This window comes from Agelaius tricolor, unplaced genomic scaffold (genome assembly GCF_023055355.1).
Source record: "Agelaius tricolor isolate 1412-34295 unplaced genomic scaffold, bAgeTri1.0.p SCAF_2, whole genome shotgun sequence".
Lineage (NCBI taxonomy): Eukaryota > Metazoa > Chordata > Aves > Passeriformes > Icteridae > Agelaius > Agelaius tricolor.
In genome coordinates, this window is record NW_027269262.1 from 76984393 (window position 1) to 77007617 (window position 23225).

A 23225-nucleotide genomic window follows, 5' to 3' on the forward strand; every position below is an offset into this window, starting at 1 on the left:
ACCTTGTGTTCTCTGTCTGCAAACATCTTAGCCACAAAAAGTAATTTGTACTGGCTTTAATTAAAAAAAAAAAACAAAAACCAAAAAAAACCCCCAAAACTCACAAAAAATCCACACAAAAGATAAAATGGGATTAAAAGGAAATACACAAAAAAGTCAATCAGATAATCACAGAAAATATTTTGCATTATCTTTCTTTGGCTGATTTATAACCATTAAATTGTTATTACTTTCTTTCCATTAGTTTTTCCATAATTCATGAAATAAGGTCTACAAACTCATTTCTTGTTATGAGTCTTCTGTCTCCTCTGTTTATTGAAAGATCTAAACCTGTTTTTCTTCTGTGCTAAATAATTACATGTCCTTTCCATGACATTTGAAAATCAATAATGCATAATATTTAAAGGAAAAGTCAAAGCATGAATTTTTCATGGATAGATTATAGATTAATCTGATTGTTCTGAAAATGACTATTTTACAGGTACATGCAACTAACTGAAAGGAAATATATACAATCTTCCTCATGCATACCTTTCTCAGTGTACCTCTAAAACCAAAAAATATCAGTGTCTTATGGCTTCTTCACATTCTGAAAAGAATTAATTTACTACCTACATAAATCTGGTGGGGTTCCAAATCATTCTGTTGTTCAGATCAAGACCTGTAAGAATGCATTACAGTTCTTTCTGTAACCAAACTGATGTCTGCTTTTGACCTATTCAGATGCTCAGGAGATGTCTGTTATGTGAGCTTGTATTCTGAGACCCTAATGTACAGCTAAACAATTTATATACAAATATGTGTCTAACAACTTCATTATAATTATGAATAGTAATGGTAGTGATAAAAACAGCAGTACTACTGCTGTTGTATATTGCACAAACATAAATATAATCATTAGATTTCCTTTTTTAATTCATCACAAAAATATATATCAGAGGACAGTCACTGCCTCTGACAAGAAGCTAGACAGAGGTTGAAGGTGGCTAGAAAGCTATAAAGTCATTATTGCAATGTCTCTGTTTGTGCAACTGGATCTTTAGAGCTCATAAGCCCCCTCTCCTTCCTTTGCACTAGCAAATTTGCAAAAGAAGAAGTTTGACAAAATCTAAGAAAGAAAAGGAAGGCAGAATCATGACATGTCAAAATCACAAGATAGTTAAGGTCAGAGGTATTTGTAGAATAAAATTATTTTCATATCTAGTCTTGTGTCCTACCTACTGGCCCCTAATACACTGGCAACCCTTTTCAAGTAAATCTCTTAGCAGGAGGACTCCTCAAGACAGCTCTCCAGAAGGAATCCTATTTCTGTCTGACAGTTTTTGACAGAAAGCCAATCCTACTTCAGCCTCTCTCATGAATAAATACATAGTTATATTATCATTTAAATAGCATTTTACATCTAAGAGTCTCCAAATGCTTATCAAACACTACTCACTTCCATTGCATCCAATTCTTAAGTGACCCTGAAAGAAGCATCACTTGCCTGAAGAAATTTCTCATTGTTCTTTCGGCCTCTACTAAACTCAAAGTTGGGTCACCCAGTTCAGAGGTTCCTAGACCTTTCCAGTAGACCTAGCCGGACCATCTGCCCTCCTCTAGCACATGAAGAATGGGTGATGTGTTGATGAAGAATATTTTAACGTGACATTGAAGATTTAGAGAAGAAGCAGAAGTTTGGAAATTGGTGACAGTAGCCATTTGCCTGGTACATTTTTACCACTTTGTAAACATCTTCCTGTTACCACCTAAGGGATATGCACAGTGGTGTCTCTGTTTACCCACACTGTCTGGATTTCTGATTCCTGGCTACCTTGGTCTATATGCCACTGTGTCACAGTCAATGACAGACCAGACTTAGTCATCTCTGAATATAACTCAGAAATGCTTTTGGGCTTTGAAAAGGTGAAAGCAGTATGTGGGTAGCGTATCTATGGAAAACCACAGACATTCTAACTATGCTTTTCCTTCTAATTGGTGAATCACATAAAATGTCTCCTACAGAAAACTGTTGGACAATATATGGATGGGATTTACATTTTTCTTCTGTGATGCATATTTTATAGGTTGCTTGAGTCAAAGGAAGCATAAAGATGTACTGATTTTTAAATTTTGTTTAATCTTGTATTCTGCAGTACTATCAACACACAGTTTGTGCTTTCAAAAGAACAATATTCCTTAGCAGATAATTGAGACTTTTTCCATTCATTTTAATGATATGAAAGCTTTTAAATTGATGATCTTGTAGATCTTCAAAGGCCAGGAGGGCAATAAATTTACCGTGTTTAAATCCAGTAGAGATATTGTAGCACTTACTGTGATATTTACCTTAGAAGTTTTTTTCATTAGGCTTCAAAGGTGTCCATGACATGTTCATATAGTGGAATAGTTTTTCTGTATTTTAAATATATTCTAAGTACTTTTAGAAAAGTTCTTATTTGCTAATTAGCTTTTTCAATAATAATGAAGACTAAAGCTGATATTAGACACCAGTGAAAAAATACTAACAAATGTTCTTATGGTATTAACTATATAATAAAAATTTCATAGTTTAGATTAAACAGTTCAAAGAAATTAATTTAAGAATGAGACATTTCCACCAAGCATCCTTTCCATTTGCCTAGTTCCATTTCATTCTTCTCTGAACCAAGGCTATTAGAATGTTCTGATGTTGGTTGGATTTTTAGAAATTAGAAATACAATGTGTTTTATAAAGAGATGATAGTAAAGAAGCAGGAATTCAAAATTAAGATGAGCAGTTAACTGTGGATGGGACATGATCCAACAAAAATGCACATTCTCTCTTTGATTTCTTTATGTTTACCACAGGAATCTCCTAAGTATGGCCAGAGGTCTTATCCCCAAAAAATCCTTCTAGCTGTGTGATTTCTGTTCCAGATCCAAGCCTTATTAAATTCAGCATCTTAGTTATTCCCCAGAGGAGTAGTTAGGAGGAAGTATAAGTACAGTTTTCTTAGCATCTTAATCCACTTTCCCTCCTAACTCATATATGGGTACCTGCAGGGAATTACAGCTTCACAATTCATCTTTTAGAGCTTCTTCCATAGGCAACAGTGCAGTGCACAAGTCTGTCTGTCTACTTCTATGACAAAATGAATAGGGCTTTACAGGACTTCCACCTCCAATCTGAAATCTTGAATGCTTGCCTTAAAGATCAAGCATTCTTTTCATGGTAGGCTATAATAGTGTACAGATAATGGACACCTATTATTAGCCTCTTGCACTAGGTATGCTTAATAACTTCTCACATGAAGGCTCCAGAAATGAGGAAATTATAAAAGCAAAGTTTCTTGGCACTAGATCTTTACTCGTTAAGGCATGCAAATGATCACTTTTGATTTACGTCAATAAAAAGGTAATGTCTTCTATGTAAGAGAAATATGAGTAAGAACCTCTGGGTTCAGATTGTTTGCACTATGATGGACAAATACTATCCACATTCCCATGGTTTCAAATGTCATGAGTTACCCCAGGGACAGACAAGCTTTATTTCAGGTCTGGTGCCATACAGATTTTTGACCCCCTACATATTTTTTCATACAGGCAGCCTATATTCTCCACCCTGTTTCCCCCCTTTCATTTCTCAGTTTTAACAGCAGCTGATGATGCAAAAATAAAGAAAGAAAACCTCTCTCATTTGAAATATATCTCCCAAAGATGTTAGTTGAGGGGGGAATTAAAAAAAACACATCAAAACTTAATGTAGAAAATTCCTGCTGAGCTAAGAATTTTTGAGTACTCACATACTCTCAGCTATGTTGAGGATGGGCCAAAGAAGATTTCAATGTACCACCACCACTGTTAATCCTTTCTACATAGTTTAAGTGAATGGCTCCTCTTGTAATTTTGAAACTCTTCCCAATGTAATCATTTTAACAAAAATGGCGATTCAGCCTTTGGAATTTCTTCAGCAAATCCTTCTCTGATATTTATTATTGCACTTTCTGCAGCACATAATCTCAGTGACAAGTGTATCCGGGTAATGTAATTAGATATTACTGGGAAATTGTGTTTATATGACTACTTTTTCAAAATCTCTTGCAAATAAAATGCAAGTTTCAGAAGAACATTTTAGTAATGATGCCATTCTTGCAGTTATTTGTATTTCCACCTGCAATCACCTTTCTGAAATTTCAGAAATGGAGCTAGAATTTTCTTACCAGACATGTGACTTGGTCTAAATTTGATAAAATTCACAAAAAGTGAATTCAGCTTTACCCAAAACTGAAGTATGTGAAAAAAAAATATGTTCCCTATGTTTAGAAATCACTCAGTGGCTATTTCTCACAATACCAGAAGCACAGCAAACATTTGAACATAAATGAACAAGGTTTTACTGAAGATGGGAAGCCCATCCCTTTGCCTACTCTGTGAAAAAAAACCTGCAAGAATATAAGCCTTTCTAAAATTTATGAATCACATGTTATCAGACTGTTATTTTGAGATTGACTAAAGCCTATGCATGTGTTATGGATGCTTCTCTCTGTGGCAGGGTAAGTACCGTTACCCAAGTTTCTGTATAATGGGATTGTTCTGCTGGCCTTCCCCATGACACACATTTTCTACTCACCTAAGCTGAAGATAAAACTAAACCTAAAACCAATCTAAGAACTGAAAGTTTTCCACCTTAGGCTTATGATCCAAACACTCAGAATATCCCTCAGTGATGCTAAACTTAGGAGATGTGGCAAAAGTAGTGACAAATCTTGGACCTGCATTTGGGAGTCTTGTCATTCACCATGGTAACCACAGAATCAGTTTTTCATGCTCTCTACACCATGGCTAGCTCTTTCTTGTGAACTTGGCTCCTTAACTTAATCTGTTTAATTTTGTCTAAATAGATTAAAAAATCTGAAAATATTCTGTTACTGAAGATCAAATAAAGCAGCCATATGGATTCTTAGCTTTTCATGGAGAGTCACTGCTTCATGGAGAGTCCAAAATATGGTTGATTTTGAACCTGGTAATTTTAGGTTTAAAAGAAGAAGGTGTGTTTTAAAATGTGCAAAGGAGAATTTAATGCTTCAAAATGCTGCTTCAAAATGATGAGAATAGCCAAATATCTATCTCTATGAGACCAACAATATGAAAGGTACACCACTTGCAAAATGTATTTCTTTTATGGCTTAAGATTCCCAGGAAGATTCAGTGGTATTAAATGATCAAAAAGACACACCATCCTGAGTCTGGCATATGGCTTTGTTTATAGGCAAAAGAAGCTGTCCTGGTTTAGGGCAAATTTGGAGGAGAATTTCCAAAGGAGGGCCCCTCCAGAAAGCAAACCCACACGGCCCCTCCCCCCAACTGGTTTGGGAAGAATTCCTTGGGGAGGAGTGGAAAGAACCTGTTTATTTAACAGGCACAGCATCCCCCAGCACACAGAATGAACAATACCGGATGACACCGCTCTGAAAAAGATGACAAATTCAGAAAGTCTCTGTCGGGGGTGGTTGCTCTGTTCTCAGTCCCTCCGGCGCTGGGGCAGCTGCTGCAGCCACAGGGTGCAAACACTCGATGTTCCGAGGTCCCAGTCCAGAGCAGGTTCGAGATGGTCCAAAAAAAGGAAAGGAGAAACAGTCTAGGAAGAAATTTGGACTGTTTAGCTAAACTAGCTAATGAGCAGAAGCAAAAGCAAGCAGAAGCAAAGCAGAAGCAAGAGTGAGAGAGAGAGCAAAGCAAAAAGCAAAAGCAGCACTAAGTACTGCCCATCTCTGTGTCCTGCCAGGCTGATAAGAAAACCCAAACAAAACTTTCACTCTTCAGAGCCAGTCTTAAAGGCACAGAACATAATATCCAGCATAAACAGAGCACATGAATGGGGATACAAGCATCAAAACGTCACCCTAGGACAGACGCTTAACCACAAAATCCAGGAAAAAAAGACTAGAATTAGCCTGGTCAAATGAAACATTTATCTGAAAATCCATACATTAACAAAGCTAATGAGAGTTGTTTATATTAATCTTAATGCCTCAAAAGCAACTGTATACTTAACATTTTAAGAAATATTCTGGTCATCAAAAATTACATGAAATTGATCAAAAAAGGAATAAAGATTAAAACTATTAAGTAAAAAGTAGGTTAATATTCTTAGTCAACACTAGTTCAAGGAATAACCAGAAATATATCCAAAGACTGCTTCTGGTATAATAAAGTTTGAAAAATATTTTTCTTTCAGAAGGCTGGGTAAGAAAAGACATTCCTATAAAAAAGTGAGATTATTAGACTTCCTTCATAATCAAATAGCTTCTAAAAGACAATGCCAGAAGATGATATTAGAGTCCATGACAGCTGCTTGGTCTGTTAACATTACTGTCTAACCCCATATTAAAGGGATTTGATGAGGACATTAGTGAGAGACAGGGTCTACCCTGGCAAACTCCATCACAGACAATACATGTAATAATGCTAACATTAATTAATAGCATAGAATGGATTAGATACTCTTTAAGGAGAAGATACTGCTTGAGATTCAACAGTCAATGCACATGCCTGAGAAACTCACAAATATAGACTACTATTAGAAATACGCCTTATGTTTTTATGACTATATATACACACATAACCCATTTTGGAAAATTTTGTATCATAATCCCAGTGAAAATGGCAACAAAAGTGTATCTGACTTACTCCAGTGTAAGTGGATCTGAGAACACAGTATTGCTTTACTTGCTAAAATTGTACGCATTACTGTTCTCAGCTATTTCTTGCCTTTTCTCAAACATGGAAAGTGTTTCCTGTAGTACTCCAACTCTTATGAGTTCAGTGCTAAAATGTTTATAGGTACTAACAAGTATTTCCTGGGTTCAGTTGGATGAATGAGATAACAAAACATTGAACAAGAAATTAATCACAAACTATTATCTCCACTTTTTCCTTCGATAAAAAACTGCCTCATATTTAACAACTGACATTGGTGATTATGTGTGCTGGTAATTCAGATCTCAATGGAGTTCCCTGCCAAACCACCCACAGCAGGAGCTGGCACAAGGCCTATGCTGTGGATGGATCAGAAATGGTGTGTACATAGAATCAAGTAATTTTTGTGGTGGGAGGGAGAGCTGCTCAGTGTTAGGCAAAGGTGTGGAGAAAAAAGTACTAGTTACAGACTGACCTTCTGTGGCAAAACTTTTATCTGGCATAATATGTACCATACCACTGAAGACAATTAAACTGTGCCTGTTTATGCTCTGGCTATAATTTGGTCTTTACTTTCAATTTCATTAGTAGAGTGATGCAGTTGAGATCCAGTCATTCCTAACCAGATATATATTTTGCTGCTGTCTTGCTAATGTAGACTTTGTACTTCTGCCAAAATGCCTATACCAAATTTAATTGAATAAATATTGGAATGAATCTAAGTTTGAATCATAAATTCATTTCTGAGGCAGCATCTCCCAGTACTAGATTTCCTTTGTGCATGATCTTTTCTCACAGGTGACACGGAGCCACTCCTTCTCAAATCCTTATGATAAGCAGAAGCCATCTTCTGGTCACCTCCTATTTCTTTTCTCAATTAATGAAAACCTGTTCTTTCTAATGGCATATTTATTGCTACTCTTGCAGATAGATGAACTATACCAAGCATAACCTGACCACAGATGGTATAAAGCTCTCTTTAATCAATCTCTTGCTGTGTTCCTGGAATCAGAATTGGCCTGGCTCCAACTTCATAAGCTTGTTATGTCAATGTGCAGGCTGTACAAAACATCAGGTGCATGGGGCACTGATTTGTTTATTTTTGCCCAACAAGCTATAGACTGTTTTCACAATATAGATTTCAGATGAGAAAATGTTTGTTTGCTGGTCACTGACACTTTAGGATTTCAAGGGCCACTAATCTGTCAAACCTGAGTGGTTCCAGGGTGTTTAGACTTGTTATTTCCTAGCAGGTAATCAGATGATAGAGACAGCTTTGATCTTTAAAAACCTAGTTTAGGTTCATTTTATGAAAATCTTTGCTTAGAGATAAATATTAAAGCAGCAGGGGTTGGCCTGATAACAAACTGGATAAGGCTAGACTGGAGAGAGAGAAGGTGGCTCCATTTGGCATCTAGTGAGGGACATGCTGGGGCAGCATCTGCCATTGTCTGGCACCCAGCAGCAGGTGAGCAACAGGCCTGACTGTCAGGGAGATCTGTGCAGGCATGAGCCAGAAGAGCAGCTCCCCAGAGGCCCCTCTGACCTCCTTATGGAGCATGGTTAGGATCAAAAGGACACAATTGAAATTCCAGCACTGTTTTGTAACACTGGGTTCTTGCTTACTGTTCAGTTTGGAGCTCTCTATTTTCTGTCTTTTGACAGAAAGGCAACAACTATGGGTTAAAATGTGACAAAGTTTTTTCTAGGCAAAAGATGGAAAACTTCTGTTCATTCCATTTTAATACTGAGCTAGATTTGAACCCAGGCCTTAAAAATAGTTTCTGTGAGATCATTATTTCCAAGATGAAAATGAGGATGTAGCACTAGGGTCTGCAATGTGGGAGATGGAAAACACTTTTTCAGTGCATTGATTTTATTTTTTTAAACAGTTGGTTGATGTTTCCCCAAGGTCTGGAAATTAAAGTAAATCATGGAGAAAATGGGGTAGTGAATAGAGATGAAAACAGACAATCTAATTCAAGCCTTAAATGAATATATCACATTCTTCTGAAAGCTATCCAGTGCCAGTACAATTTACTGTAAAGATGATATCCCTTTCTTTAGCCATATCCTTGGATGGGCAGAAAATTATATGTATATGATATGATACACTGAAAGTGAAACTCATATTTCACACAGCTTTTAAAAAAAGCATTCAAATACACAAGAATGTAAAATTGTGTTGAAAAAATAAATACACAGAGTGCCATGCTTAATTGCTTAAAAAACCTCTCAACATACTTTAACTGATTGCATGATAAGGTATACTCAATTCTTTAAATGACTAAAATCTGAGAAATTTTAATGTGTTTTGCTAGGTTTTTATTCAGGTCAAATCCCAATTAGTTTCAATAACTACTAAGTTTCTAATTTTGTAGATCCAATGAAGGTATAATAACAATTTTTATGACCTGAAAAAAAGTGACTCTATATAAAAAGTCTTAAGCAACATAAAATCAGTTGCACATGGGTCCTATTGAACATGATGATAACATAAAAAGATGGAAAATACAGCTTTGTTGGAACAGCATCTTCTCTATCATGATTCTCAAAAAGTCAGTTAAACACAGTTTTCTTGAATGGAACTTATTTGGCATAACCCTGCAAGATGCTGAGCACTCATAACAATACTGAAATGGCATTCTTGAAATCTGTATGATATATGACTGATGGGATTCAACATTTTTTAGGTACTTTGGTCATCCTTGGATGCAAAGCCATTTGAAATATAGCTATTCATATTGCACACTAAAACCTAAACATTTCTTTCTGGGTCTATATAGGGTTTAGGGTGGTTGAAGAGGGACAATGTCATCCAGTTTCTTTCTTCCAACTATTAGAGTAGTTGTGAACTTCATATGAGAGAAAACTTTAAATGACTGTACATGTTCTGTATAATGTTTTTGAAAGCTCTCTTGGTTGTATTTAAAATGTTGCCTTAGAGCATCCTTAATTACTTATTTTTACCCAGAGTAATTAAAAAATAATGTACAATGGGCAAAACAAAGTCCTATGTATGCTGCATGTAGGCCAAAAATGGCTTAATCTGATACTTACAAAATTGTGATTGTGGTACAACACTAAGTAAATTTTCACAAGACAATAAGATTATTATTGAGAGCAATAAATGCATCTCAACATCCTGTCGTGTAGAGAATATTCAAAACCTTATGATTTTTAGGATTAATTGTATCAAAGGGCTATAAAATCAGAGAAGTGCTAGCTAGGCAGATTTTGCAGGTCATGTAATCCAATACAATTCTTTAATATAGGAGATCACCAGTGTTTAATTAGTAACATCTTTGCCTTACAGAGTCTTGACAAACTCCAGAGATGGAAATTTCATCATCTGTTCCAGCACTGCATTACTCCTTATCAAATTTTTTACCTAATCACTGACCTCAGTATTACAAGCCTCAGTTTGTGGCAGGGCAGGCAGCCTGCTTAGTCCCTAGGAAAACAATAATTTACCTTTATCAAGTCTTTTGATACTGACTTACACAATATTCTTGAAGCCAAAAGAGTAGATTCCAGTCTAGATGAGTAAAAAGATGATTGGAGGGGGCTCAGCGAGTAGTGGTTAATGGATTTGTGCTCTGTCTGGAGGTGGCAAAAAAGTGTAGAACTGCAGGGGTCTGTTCTGGTACCTGTTCAATTTTACACCATTATCCTGAAGAAATGACTGTGCTGTCTGCTCAGGTTTTCCAGAACACACTAAATTGGAGTGAACACCTGACACAGTTGAGAGCAGATTGCCATCCAAGGTGCCCTAGGCGGAAGGTATGGTCCAACAGGAGCCCTATAAAATTCCCCAAGGACAAATGCAAAATCCTTCTTAGAAGGAGGAAGCCCTGGAAACAATATGGGCTGGGAAGAGCCTGGCTGGGGAGCTGCTGTGCTGTAAAGCACCTGGGGGTCTTCACTGGTAGAAGGCTGAGCATGAGCCAGCAGGGTCCTGACAGGAAAGGCAGCTGATTGCCTTCTGTGTGAAATAAACAGCAAACACACACGAGGCAGTTCCATTCTACCCAGCACTCGTGAGACCACACCTGGAACACTGCATCCTGTTTTGGATCTCCCAGTACAAAAAGTATTCTGAACAAGTGAATCAAATTCAAGAAAGAACCACCACAATGGTGGTTGTTGCTGGAGCACTTGTCTTATCAGGAAAAAGTGAGGTAGCTGGGCTTGTTCACACCAGAGAATGGAAGAGTTCAAAAAGGCTTAATGGCAACCTACCAATACCAACAGGGAGCTAGGGAATAGGATGTCAGGCTCTTCACAGTGGTGCATATTGGGTGGACAAGGTACAGCATGCATAAGTTGAAGCAAGAGACACTCAGACTGGAGAGAATGATAAACTTTTAAACAATGAGGGCAATCCAAAAATGGAATAGGTCGGCAAGTGAGGTTATGAAGTTTCCATCCCCAAAGATTTTTAGACCAGACTGTGGGAAGCCATAAGAAAACAGGTCCAATCTCACAGCTGACTATGCTTTGAGTGGGAAGTCAGCCCAGAGGTTTCTTGAGTTCTTCTGTCTAGCCTGAATTATCTTATTGCCACTTATTGAAACACTTTGCTGAGAAGAGTTTTTCTCCCTCATGTTTGTAACTGCCCTTCAATTAGTTAATTCATTGCCTCGTCTTCTTTCTGAGAGTCCAAAAAACTTCTTCCTATAAGCATTTTTCTCTGACCATCTTTGTAGATAACTTTTAATTATGCTTAAGAGCATCAGTTCTCTTTTGAGACAGAGACATTGTTAAAGACAGTAAGTCCTACGTGTTTCCCATTGAATTTGTGTCAAATCTCTGCAATTGCCTTTCACTTAATCACCCTTCTTACAGATGCTCAAATCCTTTCCACAGTAATGCTCAGAAATAAATCTGAATTTAAAAATAATCAATCAAAGTGTAGTGAGATAATGCAAATGCACTGGACATACATATATGTAATTTTTTTCCCTAGGCCCAAACTGAAAAATTAAACTATTAATATGAATTGTCCAGGGAGTCAAAAAGAGGGACAAGAAAAGAAAGACAAAAGCAAGAAAATAGAATTTCATCTCTGTTAAAATTTATGGCAACATTTCATCGACTTGAGTGGAACCAATATTTCATCCAGTTTTACCAAAAAAACCTCATTCTCAGAGATCACCCCTAAATTTCAATCCTCTGTTTTGTGAATAATAAATTGCCCTTGATCTTGTTGGCTCCTGGTTGTACTGTCTGATATGCATTATTACACACCTGTGTACTAATCTCTTCTTCTCATAGGAGAAGAAAAAATACAGTCTGTCTTGGATGGAAAATAGTAACAGAACATGTTCAGCACTGCACCCAGTTAGATATTTCTGTATTTTTGAATCACAAGAGTCCTCTGTTTATCTGCATTTCCCAGGTTACTCCTTTCCTCTGGAGCAGTACAGTATTTCAGGCATTGACCTGAAGACCTAGCAAGAAACATATCAGGGTTTATTGATGTCATACGTGACACACGGATGCGATGTGCATTAGAAAGTAATTTCTCTCTTAAGAGACCACAGAAATTGGGTTTTTTGGTGCAGATAGAAACAATTGCAGCTTCAAAAAGACTCTTCATTTTCAAGGAATAGGCAGAGTAATATCTTAGTGCTGTCATAAAAATGAGTTTGTGCTCTAACTTTAGTGACTCAATAATGTGAAACACCAATATAATTCATCACACTGTCAGAAAGAAAGAAACAAGGAGGAGGGAAATAAAACATCATATTAAATTGTAAAACCAGCATTTGCAGTTCCAAGGGAGTTGGGAACCCAGCTGATTGATATTTAAATATCAGATCACTAAAAATAACTCAGTTAATAACTGTCATTTTAAAATGCTTAATTATTTAATTTGATTTTTTTTTTCTTTTCTGGAGAGCAGTCTTTAGGTTTATCTTCATCTGTTTTAATAAGAAGTCTTTCAGTTAGGGCTCTGAGTGAATTCTGAGAATATTACTTCTCATTTCTGATTAATATCTTAAAATAATTATCTTTCCACACTATACTTTTCTGAGATATAATTTCTGAGCTGATCTAATATAATGGGTCATGTTACTTTGTTTCTAAGCCATTTAGAGAAATGCAGCAGATTTAATCAGTTATTCACTAAAAGAAATTAATGCAGTGTCACATGGGATGTTCATTAAACCAGGAATAAGAGAAGAACTGTATTATAGGTAAAAAAACTGACCAACGAAATCTGAAAAAGAACTGCAATTAGTTTTTTTTCATAGAAGAAACTTATTGGTGAAGTTCCTAAAATGTTAGCCTTGGGTCTGATGTTATTTAAATGTTTCATTAGGGACTTGGCACAAAAGTGTCAATGTGATAATGAATTTATTGATGATAGAGAATTGGAAAGCAATTTAAATACAGAATATCATGTGAGGATGACTTAATGATTCTGAGGACCGGAATAAAACATAAATGGGACAATAAAAAAATTTAAAATGCAGGGCCTGGCATTGCAGACTAGACCCCAAAGTATTCTTAAGGCATAGCCTGCTCTGCTTACCTTCCATTTCAGTTGTATAAAAGCATGCAAACTTCTAGAGATAGAGCTCCCATTCATTTGGTCAATGGGGAGAGCAGGTGCCTCTGAAATCCTCATAAGTGACATCATATCTGCCTAACTTAGGTGCTTCACCTCAGAAAAATACACATTTGCAGGACAGATAAATCTTACCACATTAAATATCTAATATGAGGGTGTTAGTTAGCTATCTAAATTAAATCAGCTGTATTTAATCCCTAGGATTAAATTGATTTGACAGGTGAGACCTACCAGTCTGGAATCTAAAATACAAATTAAGAGCCTTGATCTCTTACATTGTACATGATGTATTAGGCAATCCAGAAATGAGATTGTTGAGGAAACACAGAAGTTAGGAAGGGAAGCAGGTCAAAATTACTATCCTTTACACAGTTTAAGCAAGAATCCTCACTGGATTTCCATTTCAAAGAGATTGAAGGAAGAGGAGGTAGCACTTAGCACTATGAGGGTTTAGGAGTAAAGCACTTTCTCCAGATAAGTGAGGATGGGTCAGGCATAAGTTCTGAAAAGGGGCTGGGATAAGTTATGCCTGATGGCTCAGGCAGAGGTTCTGACAGTCCTGGGATAGTTGATTTTACACACACAGATTGCCTATACAAACTTGAATAAGTCAGGAAACAAGCTTTCCTCCATCAGACTCTTATTCCTCTGTTCACAGGCATGGGTAGACATTTATTCAGTCTGGCATGGACAGATAAGATGGCACACTGTATTTCCTTATTTCTAAGTTGCAAGTGAGTCTCACCAACTTTTTATCTATTTCATGCCCTTGCAAATATTAAAAGAAAACTGACTGGATTTCTGCAGTAGTAATAACTGCTCAGTATAATATAGCTCAGTTAGCCTCTCTTCTGCAAAAACAGCATATTGAATCCTAAAATCTCTAATGTTTTTCAAATGCTGTCAGATGAATCTTTTTCTGCCTAAGATTCGACACAGTTAAAAGGTTAAAAAAAAATTAAAAATTAGAAATGTAGTATTGCAGCTAGCAATATTTTGTTTATTCACCTTCATTGACCATTTAAGTTTCAAGTGTTTTGACTGTTTTTTACCTGTGGGTTTAAAAGTTTTACTGTTGGTTGTTAGTGTTGAACCAATAACAACAGTTTTCTTGGTGACTTAATTGTTAGGCTGAAGGCACCTTTTACAAGGACACCAGTAAGGACTGTCAGAATAATAAAACTTTGGGGTTTAATTATTTGTTTACCTAGATAAATGAATCATTGATCATGATTTTATGAGCCAAGAATGTGGAAATACCACACAGTGCAAAAGATTTCAAGATGCTTACAGTTACCAGGAGTTTTGTAAACTCTGATATGCCAATGAGCACTTGTGCTTTTGTGCATTGCACTGCACTGCATATGTGGCGCTTTGGTTAACAAAACTGAACCTTTTCAGAATCTGGGCAAGTAACTTAGGATGCTAGTACAGGTGTATTATCTCTTTTTGAGCTACCTGGTGAATTTACATAGAAAAGTGCATTCAGCTGCTCTCAAACACTTTGGTGTACCTCAATCTCTCAATAAATCTAGTGCTCTGTCTCTCCCCAGAGAAGTTCATTACTCATTTTTGTGGCTCAGTTTGTGGTTGGTCCAGCCTTGAATAGGAAAACATAACCCAATTAATACAGAATTATTTGTCAGTTATTTAGTTTCTAAACTACTCTTCAATCCCATTAACCATCCTGAATTAACCATCCTCAATCCCATTAACCATCCAGACTGGAAGGAAACAGCAAATTTCTACTCTATAACTTTAAAATAACAAAAGTAGGGAAAGCAAAGAAGACGCAGCACAAATTGAGCCAACCTTATCATTGCTGTCATTCTGTAAACAAGATCTCTCTTTTGTCAGACCTGTCTCCATGATGTATTATCTGCATTGAGACAGTTTTGAATAAAATTAAGAAGTCACTATGGTTTTTCCAGCTTTGCATTGGTACATCTTGGGGCTTTAAATATCCATTAAAATGATCTGTTTTCTCACAGAGCAAAGTAGGGAAGGTATTAAAAAATCTGCTGCCAGCATGCATTAATGACTAATCCAATAATGTTCGTGCAATGCCAGGGCAATTAAAATTATTTTTAACATTTTAAAATCTGCATTCAAAAATACTAACCTACTAAAAAAACTACCTACCCACATTTTCCTACTTTATTTCAAACTCTTTATTTCCCTTGCAGATAAGCTATATTCCAATCCTCAGTTGTTTTTTTTTTACTCAGGGAAATTATGTATCACATTTTAAGGCTCTAAATCAGCGCTGTAATGATATAGTGAAATGGATAGCTCATTCCAATAAAAATATGGTAGTAGAAACAGAATAAGGTTGTTAACTCTTCCCTTCTCACTTCATATTATATTATATCTATGAACATACGAGCACAATTATGAATGAGAAATTTTAAAACCTATAAAATCAAAGTTTAATCTACATGTATTCAAAATAACATTTCCAGCTAATATAAAATATAAAGCTGTTTTCCAGAGAGTCAATTTTCAAATGCCATGTCAGGGGAAATTTCTCAGTTTTCATGTGCTCCAAATATTTATTGCTAGCCAAAACATTGCACTAGAAGCAATGAGAATGGAAGCAAAGTGTGTCACATAAATGCTCTCATAGCACAGCAAGCCATCAGCATCCACAGATGTTTATTTTTTTCCTTTAGCATGGAAGTATGTTCATCCCCATTGTGATGAAAATTTACAGGTATATTGTTAGGTAAGGCATATTTTTAGAGTATTCAAGTAAGAAATACTATTATAATTACATCTTGTGTATATGAAAGGAATAGAAATTCACCATATGCCCTTTAAATAATTTATTAATTAGACCATGACTTTTAGGAAAGCATTCAGTTTTCAATTCAGTGTCATGAAAATCCAACACAGTTCCTACTAAACTCAGTGGTTAATTGCTTCCATCAACTGAAGTAACTAATTTTGAAGTACAATATAATATGGTACCAATTTCTTGGTTTGTAAAATAAACCATCTCTTTAGAATATATTCCTACTTTAAGGTTAGATATTCTAGATTCAATCCAGAAATTATATTAAAACCCTGATCATCTGTTTGTGAAATATTAAAAATACTATTTACAGTGACATCTAAGATTAAAGTTGAATCTCTGACATTTTTTCCATAAATAGCATTAAATGGAATAAATCCCTGAATGAATTTATATATTTTGTAAGAATATCCAGAATCATCTGGAGAGCTTTCAAAATAAATGCATCATTTTCAATAAATTAAACAAAACAGGTATAACTGCCTACTTTAAAAAACAAACAAAAGAAAACCCTTCCATCATATTTCATGTCTACATGTGTCAAAAAATATGATGTCTTTTACTGTAGCTACTTCACAGATAGGAAGGGTTATATTTGGTTTGATGCCTAAGTATCATGACTCTCTACAGCTGTATTTTAAAAGCTCAAATATTTAATATTTCACATCCAGTATACTAGCATACTTCATGGCAAAATATGTATTTGGTCTATTTTTACAGTTACTTGGCACCATTTCTTTCATCCATGCTGCCTGTCTACAATGGATCAGCTGTATTTTTCATTTAAGTTAGATTCCATTCAGTAAGGCTACCTGAAAAATGTGAGTAAACTGTGAAACGGGCACTAGCACATTGTCAGCTCTCTTACAGTCTCACTGAGAGGAGCCTAGGGAAGGTGTTATCCTTCTAAATGCAATCTCACTGTTTCCCATCAAATTTTAACTTGCCCTTTAATTCCCATTTAAAACACTGAAGTTCCACTGGTCCTAATGTGGTAGACACCAAATTAAGAAACTGCTTTGAGTACTCTCATACAATTAAGTAAAACCTAAAATCTCTAACTAGTGTTAATTAGTAAGCTCTTCCCTGATACTGTGAAGAAAAACATTGTATAATTTTACTTTGATGTAATTATGTGACACTGATAAACAGTCCTACCTAGATTAAATTTAGAATCCACAACACAGATAATCCATTTGTAACAGTGTTCTATGAGCATATGAAATATTATTCTATATATTTCCTTAGTATCTATATTTTTCCTTAGTACTATATAAATAGGATAAATGCAACATTTCTCACTTAAAAATCAAATCAGGGGAAAACTTGAAATTCTGCTTATTTGTGCTATATTTAATTAAACAGATTTTCATCCCTTTGTGTTTGCACTAACTGCCTAAAGAATCTGCACCAAATTAATGTATTGATAAATAACTCACCCTTGGGAACATCTGATATTTTTAAGCTATTTTTTATGCATTTTCAGAAAGTCTATGTGCTGTAATATCTTAGATATTAAAACAAAGTCTTAGATGGAATCTGGTGAAAAAAAAGGAAAAATCTTGCCATCAGTTTGAAATGGGTTTGATGTACAGTTGGCTAAATCCAGCTTTTTTCTTGGAGGATAATGGTTGATGATTACTTCTGAATCAGAATGGAAAAAGATCTTTTCAGAACTCATATCAATGTTAAAAAGATTTTGGTCTGTGAAAGTCAGATTTTGAAAGTATTTTTAGCAACTATGAGGATTTATTAACTCATGTAACCCTTGTTGCAGATGTATTAGACATATTCATTTCTCATAGGATGTCACTCTAGGTCTCTGTGTAGCTATCCTTCTGTCCTTTATATACTGTCAATCTGCCAATTCCATGCTGTTGTCCACAGTTTTCTCTGCACTGTTCTCTCAGTCTGTGTTTACCTCGCAGGCAGTATTTTCCACGGGAACATGGGCTATTGCCATTGTTTGGCAATTAGATCATGCGCTGCTGTAGATCTTCCTGGCTATGATGGCTGCCCACATTGCTTGAATTCTCCTAACTGTGACAGAGTCTGTCATTTCTCTGATGGGGTCCAGATGACTTCAGGGGATAAAAATGTTTTTCTAGCTCATCACACTCTGTTTTGTTACCTAGGAAGATGTTCTGCAGGATCCAACACTGCTAGGTAAGGATCCTTTTCTGTTTGTTTGCCCTTGTCATCAGTTTCTTGGATGTCTTTCCAAGGGATTATGCATGCCTACTGCTATCCATTATGTTTTCAGATTCCCAGATGCCACTGAACCACTAGAATTCTTCTGTAATGTGTTGCTCATTTCCTGACTCAATGTCAGATAGGTCAGAAATCTATCTTTAGTTTTTCATGACACATTTTGCCCTCCGGATAGAGTTTCTACCTGAAATTGTAAATCAATCTTCTGGCATCCAAATATTTCCTAAATATTGATACTATCTTTTCTAGGTCTAGTTGAGAATATTTGAGGCTATATGTCTTCTGTAGTACTTGTACTCTTCTCACTGTTTAAATATATGCACAATAATCTTGCGTACACAGACACTTGTCTGTATTTGTCCAGCATGGAACATCCATTTTTATTATGTCTGTTCCTAAATCTGCAAGGGCTACCTCTACAGCTCCAACAGTAATTTAGCATATTTTCCTTAAGATCTGTCCATCTATTTAGTACCCTTCTTAGCATTTTCCACAAGAAAGGGTATGCTAGCAACCAGATGGGATCAATATCTTGCTTTTCAGAGCTATTCTCTAGGAATCTTGTTTGTGCCATCTTGCCAACAGTTGTCAGAGGCAAAATACTTTCAATTAGAGGAATTTTACTTATGTTTTATTGACAGTTAACAGAAATTTTTGATTACAGATTCATGTATTTAAAAAAAAAAAAAGGAAAACACACAATTAAACACTAACATTTTCCTTCCTTCTTCCCAGGCTCACCGGCTTTTTGCTGCCAGTTAACATGATTCCAGTTTTTGAGACATTTTTACACTGCATTAGCCACTAACCAGAAGACTTTGTGTACATATACTGGGGCCAGTGATGCATCTGAACATGTTCCAAGGCTATTTTCAAGTCCATTACTTCTGCAAACTGACTAGAGCCTCCAGTCCCTTCACAGGTGGCAGCTCCTCCCATGGAGGGATTCCAATTAGCAGCTCACCACCTCCTGATCCCTGCAGTAATTTTACAAGATCTATGTGTAAACAAACTCCACTGTTTGCTTACAGCATTAAATTCATGATATGCTGGAGCTTCAATAGCCTGAGGAATTTGGTTTGCTCACATTGTTGATTTGCTGGCTACAGACTAATAAACTCACCTAGTCCCGATCAGGATCTTGAGCCAGTGGGTAAAGGTGAGCACATATTTTTGCTACATGGCAGTAGTTGTTCTTCCATCAGTGGGCTTTGAACCCTTGAAGAGAAAGATCAGGGCAGATAGTTTAGGGCATAATCACAGTGATTGCTCTGTGCCTAGCATTGCAGTGGTATGCAGAATGTCCTCAACAGCAGCACAAACCTCTTACTCCCCAGAAATGTAGTTATTTTTGAATATTTTGTGGCCTTAGCACTTGAATCCCAACAGCTTGCCTTGCATTTCTTGAAGAGCTCATTTGCCATAAGCTCTTGCTGCTCTTGTCACAAGCTGCCATTGCCTCCTGTGCTGGTGTATGGCAGAATTATTACATCTGTGTTTCTGACCAATACTAACGTCACACATAGGCTACCACCTGCTTGACCTGGTCAAAAGCTCAATGCTACTTCTCTTCCCTCTCAAAATTACTCCTTTTTTTTTTTTTTGACATTATTATATCAAAGTTTAATCAATTGCCTGTAACTGAGGGTGGGCATATACCAATATGTACCAATGATCAAGGAGGGATTCTTTTTCATTCACCTCTGTGAAAGTATAGTTGAGAAAGGGCAAAACCTACCACACCAGTGGTTCCTGAAACATTTTTTAAATAACCTATTGCTGTTCTAGTTTCTGAAGAGGTAGAATCTGAATCTTTCCACACTTCCACTTTGCTTTGCTCCAAAGTATTTATTTTTTCCCTAATCAAATACTTGTCTTAACTCTGGATCTGGACCCTCAGACAACGCTCTGCCACTATAACTAGCATAACACTAGTTACTTTAGCTACATTAACTTATTATGCAGGTGAGGACATGTAAGATTGCTAAAGATAAATTGATTTTATTTTTAAGAAAATTCTTATTAATTTATTTACACTATGTGCAGCAAAAAGTCCAGTTGTAAATAAGCTGCTTTCTTTCTTCCTTCAAAAAAGTATTCTGCCACAGCTGCTGCTCTTCAAAGTCTGATACTATTCTGGCTACAAGCTAACGTGTATGTTTAACCTTGGTGCAGACAGAAGAGACCAGTTACCTTCTGTCCCTGTATGCTTTTATGTTGTTGTCTGTTATTACTGTATTTAATGTGCTCTTCCTTAAATATCAATACTCAGAGATAAGTGTTTTCACTTATAGGATGCTTGCAGAGAGAAACTGAATAACATCTTATGGCCACAATACAGCAGTAACAGGAAGGATGACAATATTATTACAATGAAGAAGTAATTTAGAAGCCTAATTTAGAAACCACTCCTAGGATAGAGGTTGGTGAATGTGAGTCATGATCCCTACGTCTGAAATTTTTGTTGGTGCTGCCCAAAGTTTTTAGGTTACATTGTACTGTTTAAAGGTTTCTTGTGTCTGGTATTTCAAAATACTTTGCAGAAATTTCAGGAAATATGGGCAACAGCAATTAACTAATACAGGTATATATGAATTTTTGACAGTTTAAAATGTTAGGGGATCCTTTCTCAATTATTTTGTTCTCTTGTGATATAGACATTGATACTTAAAATCAAAGTACATTACTTTGCATCCAGGTGGATATTTATTTGCCCTGATTTTGTATGGGGGAAAAAAGTGACTGGAGATGAACAAGGAGATATATGTAGTGCTCTGGCTGCATTTTCTCTATTCTTCCCTTTAATTAGCACTTCACACAAAAATCTGCCAGGCTGATCTGGGAGGTTAGAGCAGAAGTTTCACTGATACTTCAGCTATAGCCCTTCCTTGGGAGGGATAGCATTTGGGCCACCTGCTCAAGCAGTCCTTCTCCTCTTGCAAAACTCTGCCTATAGTTATTATTAAGGACAGTTCTGCATGACTGCATGTCTTTTACCAGACACACTGTACTCTTTCTTACACACCATGGAAAGACCAGCTTCTGTCTCAATATTTTGTAATATACTTCAGGGTACTTGGAATGGAAAAGACAATTATTAAAACCAGATATTATTACATTTTATCATTAGCAAATAGAATAGAGGGAAAAAAAAGGACAAGATAAGAATATAGGATGATATAAAAAAGCATTTTGAACTTCCTTATCATCCATTTGTTAAGCTGAGATGTCAAGTTTCAGTCTGTGGAGACACAATTGTCTCATTATCAGGTGAGTGCAGACATCATTGTTCTGGTAATTTTTTTTCTTTTTATTACTATTTTGACTAAGTACTATGGGGAAAAGGGAGAAAAACAAACCTTTTATCTGCTTTACCTTTTACTTTGTTCATAATAATGTACATACTTTAGTGAAAATATAACAGAAACACTAACATTAGTTCCATTTCATTAGTATGACACAGCTACTTTCTACCTTGAAAAGAAATCTGTATATAAAGTGAAATGAGCATTTCTTTAAACATGAACACACAAAATTCTTTTCAAGGAGAATCACCAAAGTCACTTGTCATCCAAAGTGACACAGTCAGTGGATCTAAATCAGAGCAACTTGCTTAGAAATTCAATTTTTTGCATCATTCTGACACTGCTCTACAAGGAGTTTGGGATAATAATGTTATTTTATAGTGGACTTGAGGCCACTTGAGTATAATGGCCCAAGGATATTCATTGCATAATTCAATAACTGATTAATAAAACTTTAAATTTATAGAAAAAAATTGCTACTATTTGTTCCTTTCTTTTGGGAAGTAATAGTAGAGGCCCATCAAGAAAGAAAATAGTGATTATTTTCATTCTTTTATTCACATTACCTTTAAAGAATCGCCAAACAATTCATACAAGAAAACTGAAAAACGAAGTCAGAGAATATTCCTTTCATGACTTCTAATGACATGAAAATGTGAATTAGCAAAACTTAAAAGTATTTTGACTGTTGAGATCAGACGTTTTAGCATGCCAAGCAATTCAGACCCCAGTTAAACTGCACTGATAATTATTGTACATCATCAGATCAGGGCATGCTGGCGAATCTCAGCCTGTCTTTGTGACTGACTTTACAAAACCTTAGAGGGCTGCATAAGCAAAGGCAACGCTTTGTAAGATCTGGACACAGATAATCACATTTTTGAACATCCTCTGTATCTCTCTATGTTAAGGTTTCACCCCACATTTCTTACCTTATTTGTCTGGTTCCTTGTGCCTTAGACACAAAAAACTGGTCAAAGACATGAGAAACCTTCCATTATTTTGGCAGCAAGAAACTACAGGCGCTTCTGAGGAGCATTAACTACAAGGTATCAAGAATTCTTAAAAGAATATTTTAATCTTTCAGGGTCACCTCATTATAGATACAACTTCCTGAAGAATAATTCTAAAGAAAGGATTTTCTATCTATGCCAATGTCATTTCTTTCCTTAATTTTCTGAGGGAAAATAATTGGTAAAACAGATGGAGAAAAGGAAGATATTGAAACAAAAAGAAAATATCCCAAAGGAATACTTTAGCTTATAAATCAACATGTTTCCCTATACTTTTTCATCAAAGGTTTATTTATTGGCTAGTACTTGAGAAAATTTAGGTATACTTTTCAGACAAAGAAAATTAGCAGATAATCTGATTCAAGCACAAAATAGGACTGCAAACATCCTGTCTATGATTCACTGGATATTAGTCCTGATTTTCTAGAAATACACTATTTAATAATCTAACCACCATACATAACAGCACAATTTCAGAATTCCAGAAAATTATATACAATTTAGAGAAGGCCTACATGTCTGGGCTCATCCTCAGAAAGAAAAAAAATATAGCAATTTATTCTAAATATATTTTATTATAGTTATACCCATAATTATGCCTATGCTTTGGCTTCTTATATAATCTGTGTAGATAGTTTCCTCCAGAGGTAGTTCAGCATGTT